We start from the raw sequence: 17,747 nt of genomic DNA, 5'->3' as shown, positions 1-17,747 counted from the left end.
TTGAAGACTCTGTTAGTTATTTGTAGTCTGACAAGATACATTGCAGAGTCCAAGTAAAACAAGAGAAGAGAAAAAAAAAAAAAAAAAAAAAGAAAAGAAAAAGAGATTCTCTCTCTCTCTTGGATTAAAAGGTAGTCCACTGATACAAATTCAACTGGCAAGCTATCATTGGATGATTCTATAATAGCTGAGTCAGAGGTCAAGCCAAGTCTAGGGGCAAGAGAAGATTTGACTTCAAGAGTCACAAGCACAGATACAAGGAAACATGCATCAATGAACATGTCTTGTCAACACAGAAGACCAGGGGGCATCAAGAAAGGATGGTCTATGATTTGGGAAGGTGTTCATACAGATGATGAAACACATCTACCCATCCATTAGAAAAAAAATCATCAATCTCAGCCATCCGAAGGTCACCACCACAAACTCACCATACAATCCAACCATCCAAAAACCATTACCATAATCCATCATCACCATCACTACTATTTTCATCTGAAATTTGGACTCTCTCCATTGCATGAACATAGCGTTAGGATTGTGCGTATGAATAGATGTTGCGAATTGCATGCTTTTGTTTTGCAGGGAATAAATCACCAAAGTTCGCAAGCTCCTTTAATTAATAGCATTGAGACCATACAAGTTAGACTCATAAAATTGAATTTGTCGATAGAGTGCATTTTCACCCAACAGCGAATTTGCCGATAGAGTGCATTTTCGCCCAACATCGAATTTGCCGATAGAGTGCATCTTCCTCCAACGTCGATTTGCCGATAGAGTGCATTTTCACCCGACATCGAATTTGCCGATAGAGTGCATTTTCTCTCGACATCGAATTTGCCGATAAAGTGCATTTTCACCCAACATCAAATTTGCCGATAAAGTGCATTTTCATCCAACATCAAATTTGCCGATAGAGTGCATTTTCACCCAACATTGAATTTGCCGATTGAGTGCATCTTCCTCCAAAGTCGAATTTACCGATAGAGTACATTTTCACCCGACATCGAATTTGCCGATAGAGTACATTTTCACCCGACATCGAATTTATCGATAGAGTGCATTTTCACCCAACATCGAATTTACCGATAAAGTGCATTTTCACCCAACATCGAATCTGTCAATAGAGTGCATTTTCATCCAACATCGAATTTGCCAATAGAGTGCATTTTCATCCAACATCGAATTTGCCGATAGAGTGCATTTTCACACAACATCGAATTTGTCGATAGAGTACATCTTCCTCTAACATTGAATTTGTCGATAGAGTGCATCTTCACCCAACATCGAATTTACCGATTGAGTGCATTTTCACCCAACATCGAATTTGCCGATTGAGTGCATTTTTATCCAACATTTAATTTGCTGATAGAGTGCATTTTCATCCAACATTGGGTTTCCCAGTAGATTGCATTTTCGTCCAACATTGAATTTGCCAGTAGAGTGCATTTTCGTCTAACATTGAATTTTTCGATAGAGTGCATTTTCACCTAACATCGAATTTGCCAATTGAGTACATTTTCAACCTTCGTGTTGACTTCTAGTCTAATCTGCCAAGGAGTGCTGATACTAGCTGCACACATTTTTTCCCCAAATAAGTGTATTTCTCCCCCTAATGAGTCACTGTTTTGTATTACTAGGTAAAACGATCAAACCAACATCCACTGTCATTGTTGTTTGTCATAGTGTTATTAGTCTATTGCATCCATGTATCTCTTGCAGGTGTACCATCTTGTTTATGTCATTTGTCAACCGATGGAGAGCCCCGTCAGACTATATCAGTCACAATGCACTGTAAGCTATACATGTTTCTGTTGTAGCTAATCGTATGATGAATTACTATCGAATTTCACTGTACACCGCCGTGATTTTATGGTACACCGTACTTCACTGATGGTTTCAAATTCCCACATTCATGAGCAAGATGTGCGAAGTTTTTGTTTTTGCTCCCCTTGTGCCAAAATTTGAGTCATTACTTTGACTTTCGTACACTACGTGCCCTCAGTCAAAGGGGGGCATTCTGTAGACCCTAAATTTTGGCACCTTGGAACTGTGACTCGACGATGATGATCAAAGCCCGACTAGCTTGCGTGGTGAACAAATGGTAGAAAATTACCAATTTACCCTTACACCACTTTTTGAAACCAGACTGTCCCAAGTAGAGTCCAAATCCCTAGCATAACCTTATTTAACCATTTTAAGCCCACATGTGAAATTTCACTACAATTTGACACCTTTGGTCAAAATGACTGTTTTACCCCTGGCATAGTTCTCAGTATCTGGACCTCCCGATTTGGCCCAAAACACTTTGGATGACCTTATTTGGTCATATTAAGCTTTAATGAAAAGTTTTGGCCAATTCGGATAACTTTTGTGAAAATGACCATTTTGCCCCTGGCCTAGTTCTCGGTATCCGAGTCACCTGATGTGACATGAAATCATTTTTATAACCTTATTTGGTCAAATTGTGCTTACACGTAAAATTTCATGTAATTTCGGTATCATTTGGACCTTGCTCGATGTGAAAAACCATTTTTGTACTTTTCTCGATATTTGTGCCATTTTACAGTGAAATTTGACCCCATCATCCGTATAGATGGAAAGTATGTGTTGAGACATTTGTGGCGATGTGTGGCACGTCAAAATCGGCCATCTGGTTTGGGAGATATTAGCATTTGAATGTGGACCCTTAAAATGGAATATAAAAATAAAAAAAGTTGACTGAACCGAGTCAGACCGGGTTAATCCTACCTGGACCAACCCAGCCTGACCCAGCCTGCTTGGGCCTGTCGGTAGCCTAGCCATGTCAGCAACATAGGCTGTCGGCAGAGGCTATAGAGCCTAAGGCCCATGTGCACAGGCCATGGCCATGCACTGCCATACACCGCCAGCACGAGCCACGCCACTGCCCCAATCCCCTTTCTTGTCAATCAGCATTGAATGCCCATGGCTCATTCAGTCATTCTATCGAACACATTTTTGCTTATAAATAGGTTGTGTTTTGGAGAGGTAAGACACCCAGGAAAATTCAGGAAAAAATACCTTCATGAATTTCACGATCCCCTCTTTCCATCCATGCCATATAAATTCCCATATCATGCTTCCATAGACATAAAATTCCTCAAATACCCCTTGTTCACCAGTCTTGCCATTCAGGCCAACCACACTTGGAGTGGCTTTTGGTGCTTTCCAACGATAATTCCGGCCATCCAAGGATATGTAAACTGAGCCCAGACACTTCCATGTTTCAAGGGTAGTTTTTATATATTTTTTATGTATTTCTTTTGATTTTCTTCAGTTAAAAGAGGTTGTTTTCAGTTAAAAAATCTTCAAAAATAACACAAGAGTGATAAAATTCTGAAATTTTCAAGGATGATGTTTTCCATTATGTTTGATATTCATTAATTTTCTCAAGCTCCAAATCACGGTTTTTGTGACATGTTTGCCCCTATGAAGGATTTCGGATTACGTAAAATCTGAACATATGGTTGGGTATTTGGACCAAATTATGATGATCATGTTAAAGATCATGTTTTTATTAGTGGAAATGGGCTCTGGTTTGATCCAATTCGGATCTGTGATGGGGATTTTGTAATTTTCTTTGTTTTCCCTTCTTTTTAGCATTTCAAAAAATATTAAAAATAGCATACATGCTTAAAAATTCATAGAAAAATTATGGGATACATGTTTCATCAGGATTGATTTTATGGGATCATTAATCACTGACATGAATGTTTGATCATTTTCATAGGTGTTCCCTACCATGTTAGGGATGTAGATGTCATTTTTCTATTTGTTGTGAAAATCCAAGAAAATCAGAAAAATACATTTCTAAGCAATAAATTCTGTTTTAAGTTGTTTTAGAATGTTTTCATATGCATACATGCCCACCATGAATCATAACCAGGTACAAAAAGTCATTCTTGCCCTCGGGGGCATTTTGGTAATTTACCAAATGCAAGCCCATTATGCCATCCGATAGTCTTACTCGACATGTGTAGTAATTTCAGGATGTTTAATGACATATCAAATGCCTGAAATGACTTAAAAGTTCTTTTTCTAGCATTTTTACCATTTTGCCCTTTAGGGGTATTTTGGTCGTTTTGTGACCGAATTGTGATTAGGGCCCCAAAAAGGTTGCTATCATTTGCTTTGCATTTTTTAACATTCATAAGCATGTCTTAAGCATATTTTTTTCTTTTTCATGAGTTTTTCATGCATTTTGCCCTCTAGGGGCATTTTTGTCATTTTAATCCTTAAGTCATTTTGTTTATCAAACTTATCCATGATATTGCCATTGCCCTAGGATCTTAATAATTTTGCACAATTGACTATGCTGTTGACCATAGAGTTAGGTTTTCTAACTTAGGTAAAATAAATCAACTAGAGTAATAAGGGTGCATAATGTACATAATCACCTAACTTAGCGGTAGTAATTAGGATTAAAACATTAATTTTAATTAGCCTAATTAGGTCCATAAATTTCAACAAAGATAATCAAAACACAAAAAAAATAGTTTAATTAGGTGCATAATACGTATAACACAACAGTATACAATAGGGTTTGGTCTAGGAAGACCGACCGTCGACCGGGCGGTTGCTGGGTGCCTAACACCTTCCCAGCCCATAATTTGACACTTACCCAAAGATCTGGAACAAACCATCCATTGAGTCATTGGAGTTAATTTAGCACCTTTCTGTGAAGGATGGGCACCATTTGTGGGTCCTAAACCCTGATTTAGGTGGCGACTCCCTACACCATCAACAACAATCCTCGCGCCGTTCCCAGACTCTGGTGCGCCATGCCAGAAAGAGGTCGCGGATCGATCTTTGTCCGTTGCGCCTACAATAGCCGTTACTCTATTCGAAGTCTAAGTCACGAAACCCATCTCATATAGCCCTTACTCTATCCAACAAGAGAGAGGTAGGACGATTGTCCGTCTCCACCTGAGCTGTGGGACATCACATATTTCGTATTTGGTGCATTTTCATTATTTTTTTGTATTTCTTGATAGGTATCTGTCTCTTTCCTTCTTATTATTTTTGGCATAATGTAGACAATTAAAGCAATTCGCTTTAGTGTACATAGTAAATGATTTTTCTTTCTTTATCATGATTAGTGCATCATAACTTAGCCTTACATATTAGTATAGGATATATTATTAAGGGAGAATATTCGAAAACACGCATCTAGTAGAAAGACAGGTTTGTCTGGGTGAGGTGGGTGCCTAACACATTCCCACTCTCGTAACCTAACTGCTTACCTTGAATCTCTGACCATACCATATGTAATCACGTAGCCATTTCTGCTAATCCCGGATGGGCTACACCCATTGGGTCCTAGGCCCTAATCCTAGGTGGCGACTCCATTTCTTTATGAAGTATGATCCCAATCCCCATGATGATATGTTGGAATGATATGTCGTTATTCATCGAAGCCAATCCTTGTCGCCATAAGGCTGAGGAACCCTCGTCCTGAGGACCACGGTACTTACAATCCGCCAGTTAATTTTTGGTGGAGATGAATTGGACTTAGAGTTGCTTCTTTGCAACACGACTACGAACAAAGTGGAAATCTATTTCCACATGCTTTGTGCGGGCATGAAATACCAGATTGACTGAGAGATAAGTAGTCCCTATATTGTCGCACCAAAGAACAGGCGGGCCAGAAAAGTTCTTTACAAAGTGATTCCAACCAAATTAATTCAGCAGAGGCATCGGCAAGGGCCTTATATTCGGCTTTAGTAGAGGACCGGACAACTGTCCGTTGTTTTCTGGAGGTCCATGAAACAAGATTGGGACCAAGGAAAATAGCGAATCCACCCGTTGATTTTAGGTCAAGGGCATCACCAGCTCAATGCGCATCAGAGAAAGCCTATAAGAAGCGTGACGGGGAGCGCTCAATTAACAGATCATGGGTGCATGTGCTCTTGAGATAGCGAAGAATTCTTCTGACCAACTGCCAATGAGCAACTGGGTGGGAGGGCATAAATTGACAAGCCCTGTTCACCACAAAAGATACATTCGGACGAGTCAATGTGACATACTGGAGAGTACCAACAACAAACCTGTAGTCGGTTGGGTTTGGCATTGGGGCCCCCCCAGATCGGTAGTCTTGACTAAAGTAGCCATGGGTGTGTGAACTAGTTTACAATCACTCATGCCTGCGCTCTTAAGTAAATCTGAAATATACTGCGACTGAGAAAGAACAATACCCTTGGAATGCTAGAGTACCTCAATGCCCAAAATGAAATGGAGATCCCCAAGATCCTTGATTGAGAACTCTCCAGATAATTGATGGAGAAGAGAAGATACAACAAATGGATCACTGCTAATAACAAGTATATCAACAACATAAATTAAGACATAGCTTATAGTAGCACCCTTCCGACAAATAAACAGAGATGTGTCAATCTTAGAACCGGTAAAACCAAGTTATATATGGAACTCTGAAAGGTGATGAAACCAGACTCGTGGTGCCTGCTTGAGACCATAGAGGGAATGATGGAGCTTGCATACATGATTAGGGTGAGCCAAATCAATAAAACCAGGGGGCTAGGACATATAAACTTCCTTTGTAACTGTCCATGGAGAATGCGTTGTGAACATCCAACTGACGAATGGGCCAGCCCTGGGAAATCGCAATGGAAAGAACACTACGAATTGTGGTAGGTTTAACCATAGGGCTGAACATCTCACCATAATCAAGGCCATGCTGCTGATGAAACCCCTTAGCCACCAAATGTGCATGCCTTGTAATGCTCTAAACTGCCATCGACCTTCCATTTAATTAGAAACACCCACTTATAGGTGATTAAATTCATTGCTGGTGTCTTAGGAACCAAAGACTAAGTGTCATTCTTGAAGGGCATTGAACTCGTCAGACATGGCAGCCCACCATTCATCACTCTTTGCAACTTGTGAAATAACATGTAAGGCACAGGGGCAGAGCCTAAGGTCCATGGCATGGAGGGGAGGGGCTATAGGGGGCAGGGAATCATAAAGTTCATGGACTGATCACATCCGTAGTGGGGGAGAAATGGGAGAGCCAGTTGGGGAGAGGAGTGGTTTGACCAAAGGAACTGGGTCAGGCATGGGGTTAGGAGCTGGCAAACTGAACCAGGAAGAGATGAGAGAGGGGAGGTCCATGGTAAGGGCACACCGGGTAGGTGATCCTGCGGCGGTGAAATATGTACTGAGGCACCTACCTAGGGAACTGCCAAAGATGGTGATATAGGATGGGGGTCCTAAAATCGATTTGGAAAAAGGGAAGGAGGCCTCATCGAACTTTACATGACGAGCAATATAAAAATGATTGGTGGTAGGATCAAAACACCTATAACCGGTATGAAACAGACTGTACCCGGGAAAGACATAGGGAGAAGAGCGGAAATCCATTTTATGCTTATTATATGGGCGCAAATACAGGAAGCAAAGGCAGCCAAAGACACAGAGAAGAATAATCCAGAATTTTCTAAAAAACCAATTGAAAAGGAGAAACCCCATTGGAGATAGAAGATGGCATTCTATTGATAAGGAAAACAACGGTTTCAAATGCAAAATGCCATTAAATATGGGTAACAGATGCATGAGCAAGGAGGGTGAGGTGAGTTTCCACAATGTGGCGATGGCAACACTCAACAACCCCTTGTTGCTCATGGGTATGTGGAACGGAGAGACGATGAGAGATCCCATGTTTAGTGAAAAAAGGGGGGAGTGTACAAAATTCACCCCCCACAGTCAGTTTGAATTGCCTTAATTTTTTATCAAAAAGATGCTCAACAAGAGATTGAAATTGAACAAAGTAGTAAAAACTTCAGATTTGCGCACAGGAGGGTAAAACTAAATGAACCTAGTATTATCATCCACAAAGATTACATAATAACGATGTCCATTACATGATGGGGTTAGGGAAAGACCCCAAACATCACTGTGAAAGAGATCAACAGGAAAAAGACTGAGTACTAGTAATAGGTAGAGAGAGGCGACTCGCTATGCCTAACTGGAAAGCAATACATAAGGAACTAAAACTAGATGACTGACAATGTAAATTATTAATACGTACCATTTGGCGAAGAAGACGGTCATGGGGATGACCAAGGCGATGATGCTACAAGTCAGGAGAAGTACGAACATCGATGTTGACAGATGGAGAAGATGATAAAGCAAGTTCATAGAGGCCCCCCTTTACTCGATCCGGACAGCAGTGTGGACTTGGTGACCTGATCATTCACAAGAAAATGATATGGGAAAAACTCAAAGGAATATTATTATCATAGATAAATTTGTTAAAAAAAGTAAGCGTTTAGAAATAGATGGAGCATGTAAGACATTATGCAAATGAAAAGAACGGTTAGATGAAGAAGGGAAAGAAGTATAACCAAGATGGGAAATTGGTAAGCCCTTACCATTACCAATATGAAGTTGGTTCGAACCAGTATCCTCATCATATTGAGATAGGGAGTTGATATCAGGGGTAACATGATGGGTGGCGCCTGTATCAAGGTACTTGGGTAAAGCGTGGTAAGGGTGAGGTTTAGGTAAGAGAGGCGGGTTGGGATGGCCATGTGAGGAAGTGGAGGTCGGATAAGTGTAGTGAGCTATGTGAAATGAAATGGTCCAGAGTGTGGGTAGGAGGGAGATGAGGAAGAAGGATATCCAGACTATTGTCGATAAAAACATCGATTTGTGCTAAGATTTGTCCGACGATAAATTGTACACCAAAAACGTCCCAAGTGCTGGCCAGGAAAGCCACCACGATCCCATCTACCCTGCCACGACCACCACAGCCACCACGACCACTCCGATTAGAGGGTGAGGGGTTGGCATCAATAGAACTAGTGCTTCGTTGCATTGTATTGGTAGAGGGGGAAGAAGGAGCAGGCACATCAACAATGATAAGCTCCTGGCGCCACTTGTTTGGAGATTCTGTATGATCCTTTCCAATTGGGTGCTAGGTTTCCCATGACTCTTGGATCAGAGGCTTCTACTTTGCGAAGAACCAGGTCTCCTTGGTGAAACATTCTTGGTTTCACCTTTGCATTATAATGGTGTGCTGTTCGATGTTGGTGCATGGCATTCCTTACACGTGCTGTTTCTAGGATTTCCTCCAACAAGTCCAAATTTGCTCTTAGTTCTTCGGCATTAGTTTCTTGATCACAGAGTTGTATCCTCAGTGAAGTTTCTCCTATTTTCACAGCGATCACTGCCTCAGTTCCATATGTCAACATAAATGGTGTTTCTCCTATTGCGAGTCTGGTGGTGGTTCGGTATGCCCATAAAATGCTCAGCAACTCCTCAACCTATAACCCTTTAGCTATCTCCAAGTTCTTTTTTATCCCATCTAGCAGGATTTTGTTCATGGCTTCTACCAAGCCTTTAGATTGGGGATGTGTCACCGAGGTCTTACGTAGCTGAATCTCATACTGATTACTAAATTCCTTAAAATTTTTCTCAAATTGCTTTCTGTTATCTGTGATAAGGGTTCTCGGAATGCCATATCTGTATATAACGGAAGGAAGGAAGAAGTTCTACACCTTCATAGCTGAGATTAATGTCAATGCCTCCGCCTCAACCCATTTGGTGAAATAATCTACTGCCACTACCACACTCCTAGAATATCCATTCCCCACTATACGAAAGGTAACGGACTTGTGATGGAAGTGAGCTCCACTGCCGGCTGGCGTGTGATGGATGCAAAGGTTTGGCATTTTATGCATTTACATACAAAACTCATTGCTTCTTTTCTTAAGTATGGCCAAAAGTACCCTTGTTTGTTGACCTTGTGAGCCAACGCTATACCCTCAAATGTTGCTTGCAAATGCCTGTGTCAATTTCCCTAAGGACGTACTCTACTTCAGATGGCCTGAGGAATTTTAAATAGGGCATGGCGTAAGCCTTCTTGTATAGTACTCCCTCGATCATTGTATACCGTGCTGCTCTCATCCTTGTCTTCTTGGCTTCTTCTTTGTTTGTTAGGAGTGTGCCTCCTTGGAGTTAGGCTATGAGGGGGTCCATCCAGTAAGGCTCAACCTTAATGGGGAGTATGTTCTTAGTTTCCTCTATACTTGGTGCACCAAGAACGTCTATGTACACCATTCGGCCTAGGTCTTGAAATTCCAAGGTCGCTAGCTTAGACAGTGCATCGACAGAGGCATTCTGTGCTTGGGGCACCTGTAATATTTGAAAATAAGCAAACCCAACAATTAATTTGTGTACCTTCCTTAGATATTGCACAATGCACGGTTCTTTTGCTTCATATTGGCCATTCACTTGATTAACCACCAACTGAGAATTGTTGTGCACGGTGATGATCTTTATCATCAAACTCTTTGTCAAATTCAAACCAGCAATTAGGGCCTCATACTCAGCTCCATTATTCATAGTTTGGAACTTGAATCTTAGCGCATATTGTACTAAGAACCCTCCTAGACTTGTCAGTATTAAGCCTGCGCTACCTCTGTTGTTGTTGGACGAGCCGTCCACATACAGAGCCTAGGATTTTGCTAATTCTATAGCATCGCCCTCTAGCGCTACCTTATCGTCTGGTAAAGTGCATTCGACAATGAAGTCTGCGAGTGCCTGGGCCTTGATGGATATATGGGGCTTGTATTGGATGCCAAATTCTCTAAGTTCTACCGATCATGCCACCAGTCATCTGGAATGGTCGTGTTTGGCCAAAATTTTCTTTAAAGGCTGATTTGTTACTGCCTCTATGGTATAGGCTTGAAAGTAGGGTCTTAGCTTTCGCGCAGCCATCACCAGAGCATAAGCATGCTTCTCGATATTGCTATATCTGGTTTCTGCATCTAAGAGCATCTTGCTGATTTAGTAGATTGGCTTTTACACCCGACCATCTCCTCTAACTAATACCGCGCTTAATGCCACCGCGGTAATGGCTAAATAGAGCTGGAGAGTGTCTCCTGGGTCCGGCTGGGTTAAGAGGGGTGGGTTGGTCAAATATTTTTTCAAATCCGTGAACGTTGTTTGACATTCTTCCGTCCACTAGAAGTTTAGTCTAGTTCCCTTTGCCTGTCTCTCCCATGCTCTATTTTTTAATGCCTTACAGAAAGGGAGACACCGATCTTCAGAAGCCGAGTCAAACCTCCCGAGTGCCCCCACTCTTCCTGTTAGCTCGTATAGGTCCTTGACTCTGCACGGTGGTCGCATTTCTAGTATAGCTTTGATTTTAGCCAGATTAGCCTCTATTCCCCTTCTCGAGACCATAAAACTGAGGAATTTCCCAGAGGGGACCCCAAACGCTCACTTTGTCGGGTTTAACTTCATTTAGCTTTTTCTCAAGACTTGGAATGCCTCCTCTAGGTCGGGTTTAACTTCAAGCTTTTTACCAGCATATCATCTACATAGACTTCTATATTACGCCCTATTTGACCTTTAAAGATGTGATTCACTAAGTGTTGATAGGTGGCTCCCACATTTTTCAACCTAAAGGGTATACGAGTGTAGCAGTATGTATCCCTTCCGCCGATGAAGGAAGTCTTCAATATATCCGGTTCATATTCTAATCTGATTATATCTGGAATAGGCATCCATGAAACTTAACATTTCATGGTCGGCGGTTGCATCTATTAGTAAATCGATACGAGGCAAGTGGTAGTAGTCAGTAGGGCATGCTTTAATCAAATCGGTGAAATCAATACACATCCGCCATTTGCCATTAGGCTTGGGTACCATTAGAACATTAGAAAGCCATTCTGGGTAGATGGCTTCTTCTATGAACCCTGCTTCTAATAGCTTGATCACCTCTTTAATCACCTTCTCTTGTCGTTCTGGAGTAAAGGTCCTCTTCTTCTGGAAAACCGGCTTGGAGGTTGGATATACACTAAGCCTGTGCTCGGCCAACTCTCGATCTACTTCGGGCATGTCAGATGCCAACCATGCTTCAGCATTGGTCCTTAAGATATCCACTAGGCTGTTCCTCTGCTCGCCGCTTAGGCCTGCTTCAATCTGCACGGTACGGCTCCCATCTCCTTCAATGATTTCTATGAGGACCAAATCCACCTCTGGTTCCATCCTTTCATGTGCGGGGTTGTCTCGACCATTCTCAAGGTTAATTAGGAGCGCCTAAGGTTCCTTCCCCTTGGCCCTCAAGTAACCCTCTTAGCATTTTCAAGAGGTTATTTGGCTTCCCCGATATTCCCCTATTCCTTGATCGGTAGGAAACTTCATCACCAGGAGGGGAATGGAGACAATGGCCTGCAGGGTGTTAAGTCCTAGTCATTCTAGTATCCCGTTGTGGGTAGAGTTCACCTTCACCACCAAAAAGTTCATCATCACCGTAGAGTTTGGGTTCCGTCCCTACCATTACCAACAATTTAATTGACTCCTCCACGTGCACAGGGACTCCATTGATTCCATACAAAGGAGATTCAACCCTCCTCAGCATCTCGAATTTTAGCTACATTTTTTCAAAAGCATCATAGTATAGGATGTCAACCGAGCTTCCGTTATCCACAAGGACCCGGGCCATCGTACAGTTGGCAATAGTCATTTTGATTACCAAGGCATCATCGTGGGAAGATTGTATGTCGGATAAATCTTCATCCGAGAAGATGATCTGATGCTCGGTCCTTCTCCTCTTGTCGGGCACTTCCGTTTGGAATACGCATCGAGCATGATTCTTTCTAGAGTTGGAGGACTCACCTCCCAGTCCCGGGCTCCCATATATTGTGGCAATTTCCCTGAGTGGGGCATTCTCGGTATGTCGTTTCCCCCTTGCCCAGTCTTCCCTATCCAACCGAGTAGGTGATTTAGCCTTTTCCTCGGATTCTAGGGAACGATATTCCTGCCTCCTTTCACCACCATTTTCTTGACAAATTGACTCAAGCGGCCACTCTGGATGAGGGCTTCGATCTCGTCCTTTAATTGCCTATAGTGCTTGGTATCGTGACCATGATCTTGATGAAATCTGCAATATTTGCTCTTGTTACGCTCGTGCGCGGGCTTGACAATCTTCGTGGGCCATCGCAACATCACTTGGTCCTTTATCTCATTCAAGATATATGCCTGGTTCTGTGTGAGGGCCTTGTCGTCTCTCTTTCTCTTCCCTTCCTTTTGGTCTCTGTTGTGCTTTGGGCCGGCTCCCCAACCTAGGCATCTTTCTTTTCTTGACTTTTCTTCTCGGGTTTGGCTTCTTTTTCTTATTCAGCTGCAAGAACTTCGGCCAGGTTGATATGCTTCTCGCAACGTGAGAAGAGTTCATACATGTTCGTCGGCTCATCCATGATCAGGGTCCTCTTTAACTTGACATCCCTGATGCCGCTGTGCAGAGCTTGGAACTTCACAATCTAGTCTAAGTTTCGCACCTCCAGTGCTTCCTTGTTGAATCTTATGAGAAAGTCTCTGATCGATTCATTAGGGCTCTGCTTTATAGCCAAAAGATTGGCTGTTGTCTTCTTATGGACTCTTCTACTCACGAAGTGAGCAAGAAAAGCCCGCCCAAGCTCCACGAAGTTGGTCATGGAGCACGGCCGGAGGCGTGAGAACCATTGTCTCGCCATCCCCTTTAAGGTATAGGGGAACACCCTACACATTATGGTCACACCCTGAAAAAGCATCAATGGCTTAAAAGTTTCCAAGTGATCTTCTGGATGCCGTGCCCGCATATTGCTCGATCGTAGGAATCTTGAATCCTTTCGGCAGAGGCCGCTCAGATCTCGTCAGTGAAGACTAGATCGGTGGTGAAGTGGAAGTCATAATTTAGGGCTAGGTTCTTTCCTCTCATGACCTTTTGAATTTGAGCCTGTAGCTCCAACACTTTGTCGTTTAAAGCATGTTCGACCTTGGTCATCTGGGAACCTTAGTGCTTGCTGTTCCTTTGGACCTCTTTATCATTCCACCGAGCATTATTCGCGTTGTTGTGGTTCTCGCTATGCTCAAGGGAAGTGGGTTTCCCTTGCCTGCGATGGACGTGGTGGTATTGGGATTCCTTGTAGGAAATCACGTTGCAGCTCTACCATCTGATCCATCTTGTCTTGCCACCGAGCCTGCATCGCATCAAATTGTTCCACCGTTACATACCACGGCGGGTCTCCGAGGAGTCTTGGCTGAAACTCTTCTTGCTGGGATCCGTTCACCTCTAGGATTGGATCATCTACTTCAGGATGAGAGCCTGCAAGTCTGCCCAGAGCTCCTCCCTGAGTGAATGCAGGAGCAACGGCGGCAACAGCATTAGAAATCTTCGATTGATTCCGAGTATTTGTCATGATGGAATCCTCGCAGGTTTTTATTCTTCGTTTCCCATAGGCGGCACCAACCAATGTTGCACAAAGAATGCTGCTCGAGGGAAGTCCTCATACACTACAACTCTCAATCCAGACTGGGCTAGAAAAAAGATTATGGAAAACGAAGATTACTCTTTCGGATTTCTTGATTTCTCTATTGATGAAAGAATGTCCTTACATGGTGTAAAGACCCCTATTTATACAAGTTTCTCCCCGACCCTCTTTCTCTAATCCTCCTTTGGATTCGCTAGAGGGCTTTCCTTCCCTGTAAGTTGGTCTTCCTGTGCTCGGATTAGGAAACCCTTCCAGGAAGAGGGATCCCCTCCTCAGATCTCGGGATCCAGAATCTTCTCGCACGTGAATTATGGTTATCAGACTCCATCCACTAGGAACTTCTCAACTGATCTTGCTTATGTGTCTAAACCAGTACAACTGTTTCGTTAGTGGTTTGATCTATCTTGATCGTGGGCCGGTTACTTGTAATTCGAATAGTTCCACACATCAAGCCAGATTGGATAGGTAAAGTATGGTGTATCACCATCCAAAAAGTACTTTGAAAGTCCCCATAACAAAAAAAAAAAAAAAAAATTTCTACCTTTGTTTGGAGGGTTAATCTGTTTTCCATCCCATCTTTAATCATATTTTTAACATCGTACAAATATTCTTGACAAAATTTGTCATAATTTCTACTTCGCACTTTTGGTAAACACTTTCTCTCTTTTAACAAAATGCGTGCATCTATCCACCAAGTATCATCATCATAAAATAATAATGAGCAAGTGTCATGTGTGTGTATATATATTAATATTTTAAATATGCAATATAGTTGTGTTTCCTCGAAGCTGCTCAGCACTTTTGACAAAACAATAGGCAAATTCACACACGCACACACACACACACTCTCTCTCTCTCTCTCTCTCTCTCTCTCTCTCTCTCTCTCTCGTTCTCTTCAAAATGCATTTCAGTCTCTTTCCTCCAAGCTTCTCGGCACTTCTGACAAATCGATGGAAAATCTGTCTCTTTATAAAAAGTATGTGTGTTTGTCTACGAAATACCATCATTACCATAAAATATTTATGAAAAAAAGAATTGTGTCCAAAAGTATGGCCAATGATGGAAGAAAAGTTTAACTTAAATTTTTTTTTTTTCTTTTTTGGGTTCCTCTCTAGTCTCTATCTTGGTTTTGGAGAAGTAGGTTTGTTGGTCCATAAAGGTCCAATAACCACTTAAACAAACTCACATAGTTCCAATCAGCCACTTAGTCGATTGGACCTATGGCAATGGAAACTTTTTGATTTTGTTTTTTTTTTTAATCTTTTTCTCCTAAATTGCTTCTTCTATTGGACTTGGACCTGCTTGGTGTTTCTTTTCTCCTCTATCTTTTTCATCAAAAGAGTTAAAAGAAAGGCGGCTAAATTCAAGCAATCCATCCTTGGTTTTGATTTGATACTAAACTAATTCATCTTTACAGGATCAAATCGGAGCCTAAAATTCCACCGTCAATTTTAATATTGTCTCCACGCTATTGCTCCGGTCTTCTCACATTCATTACCATGCATTTTCATGATTTTTTTTTTTTTTTTGACAGGTTAGTATTAAAATATTGGGACAAGGATCACCACGCCGTCAGCTTGGGAAGGATTCCCAAAGCTCACCACTGAGAGGGGGTTGACAGTCAGGTCTTCCACTATGGGCCAGAGGATGGATGAGAGATAGTGTCAAAAAAAAATAGAATACAAAAATCATTGTAGGTATAGCAAAGGGGAGAGCATTAAGATTTTTTTTTTTTTGTTTTACATAAGGTCAGCAAGAATATATTAGAATAAGAGAAGAATATACACAATTAGATTCCGGACATTTCCAGACCAAACAAAAAATAGAAGTACTGACATAAATAGTCCAATCTTCCACCTTCGGCATTGCCATCAGCAGAAGAGAAAACTTACAAAAGAAAGGCACCCCACTAATTCAGGATAATCAAGATTTTTTTTTTTTAAATTGTGGTTAAGAGCAGCAAGAATATATTAGAATCGAAAAAGAATATACGCATTCCTAGACGAAACAAAAAATAGAAGCACTAACAAAGTTAGTCCACTCTTCCACCTTTGCCATTGCAGCAGAAGAGAAAACTAACAAAAGACATGCACCCCACTAATTTAGGATAATCAAGGTTAGTTACAACAAAATTATAACTTTACTTTTTTTGCCCCTTGTCTTGTGTTCACAAGTAAGTTATCATTGTCCTTGTAAAATGACACTTACATTAAATAATTTTCGAGAACAAGACAAAGGGTTAAAAAAAAAATAATATTACAACTTCTTAGTTGACCTCTTGGTGACAATAATATTCACCCATCCCTAAAAGATATATTTATATTTAACAAATAAAATGTACAAAGAATAACCAAGAACTGCATTAAAGATTTACAAAAAAGATGTGATCTCTCTGTACTAATAAATCTTATATGACGTGTAGCAATTGAATAGTTAATAGGATGTCCCTTCCTCTGAAAAGTTGCTAGAATGTCTCAATTGGAACTTGTGTTCTATACTTTTAACTCTTTTGTTTGATCATTTGGTAATGCAGGTGGTGGAAGCGTGAGACCGGGAGAGGTAAATTACACACTCTCAAGGTGTAAGAAAGAAAAATTTACACAACTCGTCAAGGTTGTGTGAGATAGAGAAAAGCTTCAACTCTTCAAGGTTGAAGTGAAAACTCTTTTAGATTTTCAAAAAGGAAAACATCAACTCTTCTAGGTTGATGGAAAAACTCTTCTAGGATTTTGTAGCAGATGAACTCTTCAAGGTTCAAAGGGAACTCTTCATGGTTCTAATAATGAACAAAGTAATTTTCATTCAAATTTCTAGTCTCCATTACAAATAAGATAAGTAGGCATTTTATGAGCAAAGCAAAAAAAATGTTAAAAGCTCATACGATATCTCAATCGTTGAAAATCAAGGGTTGAGATTAAACCACTACATAGCTTTCTAAGAAAGAAAATGAATTTTCAAATAGATACAATCCATTATCTAGTGTATTGAACTAATTAATAAATGCTTGGTCATTGATACTTGTTCCAAGGTCTTGTATCTTGTTTCAATGCCTTGATGCACGCTCCAAGGTTGAAGTCGGTGTCCCAATAAAGAAGACCTTATAATATTCTTGTTTCTTCTGAAGAGAGCTCATGGGAAAAGGCGAGGTTCATAGGAAAATGAAGAGACACAAGGAAGATGAAGGTCATTCATGAGCTGGACTGCACATGTTTAAAAGGCACAATTCCTTCATTTTAGAGCCATTTGACCTCATTCTAAAGCCATTGGGACGAAGACTCAAAGAGCTATAACTTATGTTTTTCATTTTTTCAAATTCCCAATAAAAATAATACGAAATGTCGCTTGAAGTGGAGGCATGTGCAAAGTCATAATTCTGTTTATTCATTGGTCAACTTTGAGTTGCCACTTTGTTGGCCTTGGTCTTTGGTTCATTTTAGACCAAGAGTTGGT

This window comes from Telopea speciosissima, chromosome 9 (genome assembly GCF_018873765.1).
Source record: "Telopea speciosissima isolate NSW1024214 ecotype Mountain lineage chromosome 9, Tspe_v1, whole genome shotgun sequence".
In the NCBI taxonomy this organism is placed as follows: Eukaryota; Viridiplantae; Streptophyta; class Magnoliopsida; order Proteales; family Proteaceae; genus Telopea; species Telopea speciosissima.
This window is presented reverse-complemented; position numbering follows the sequence as displayed.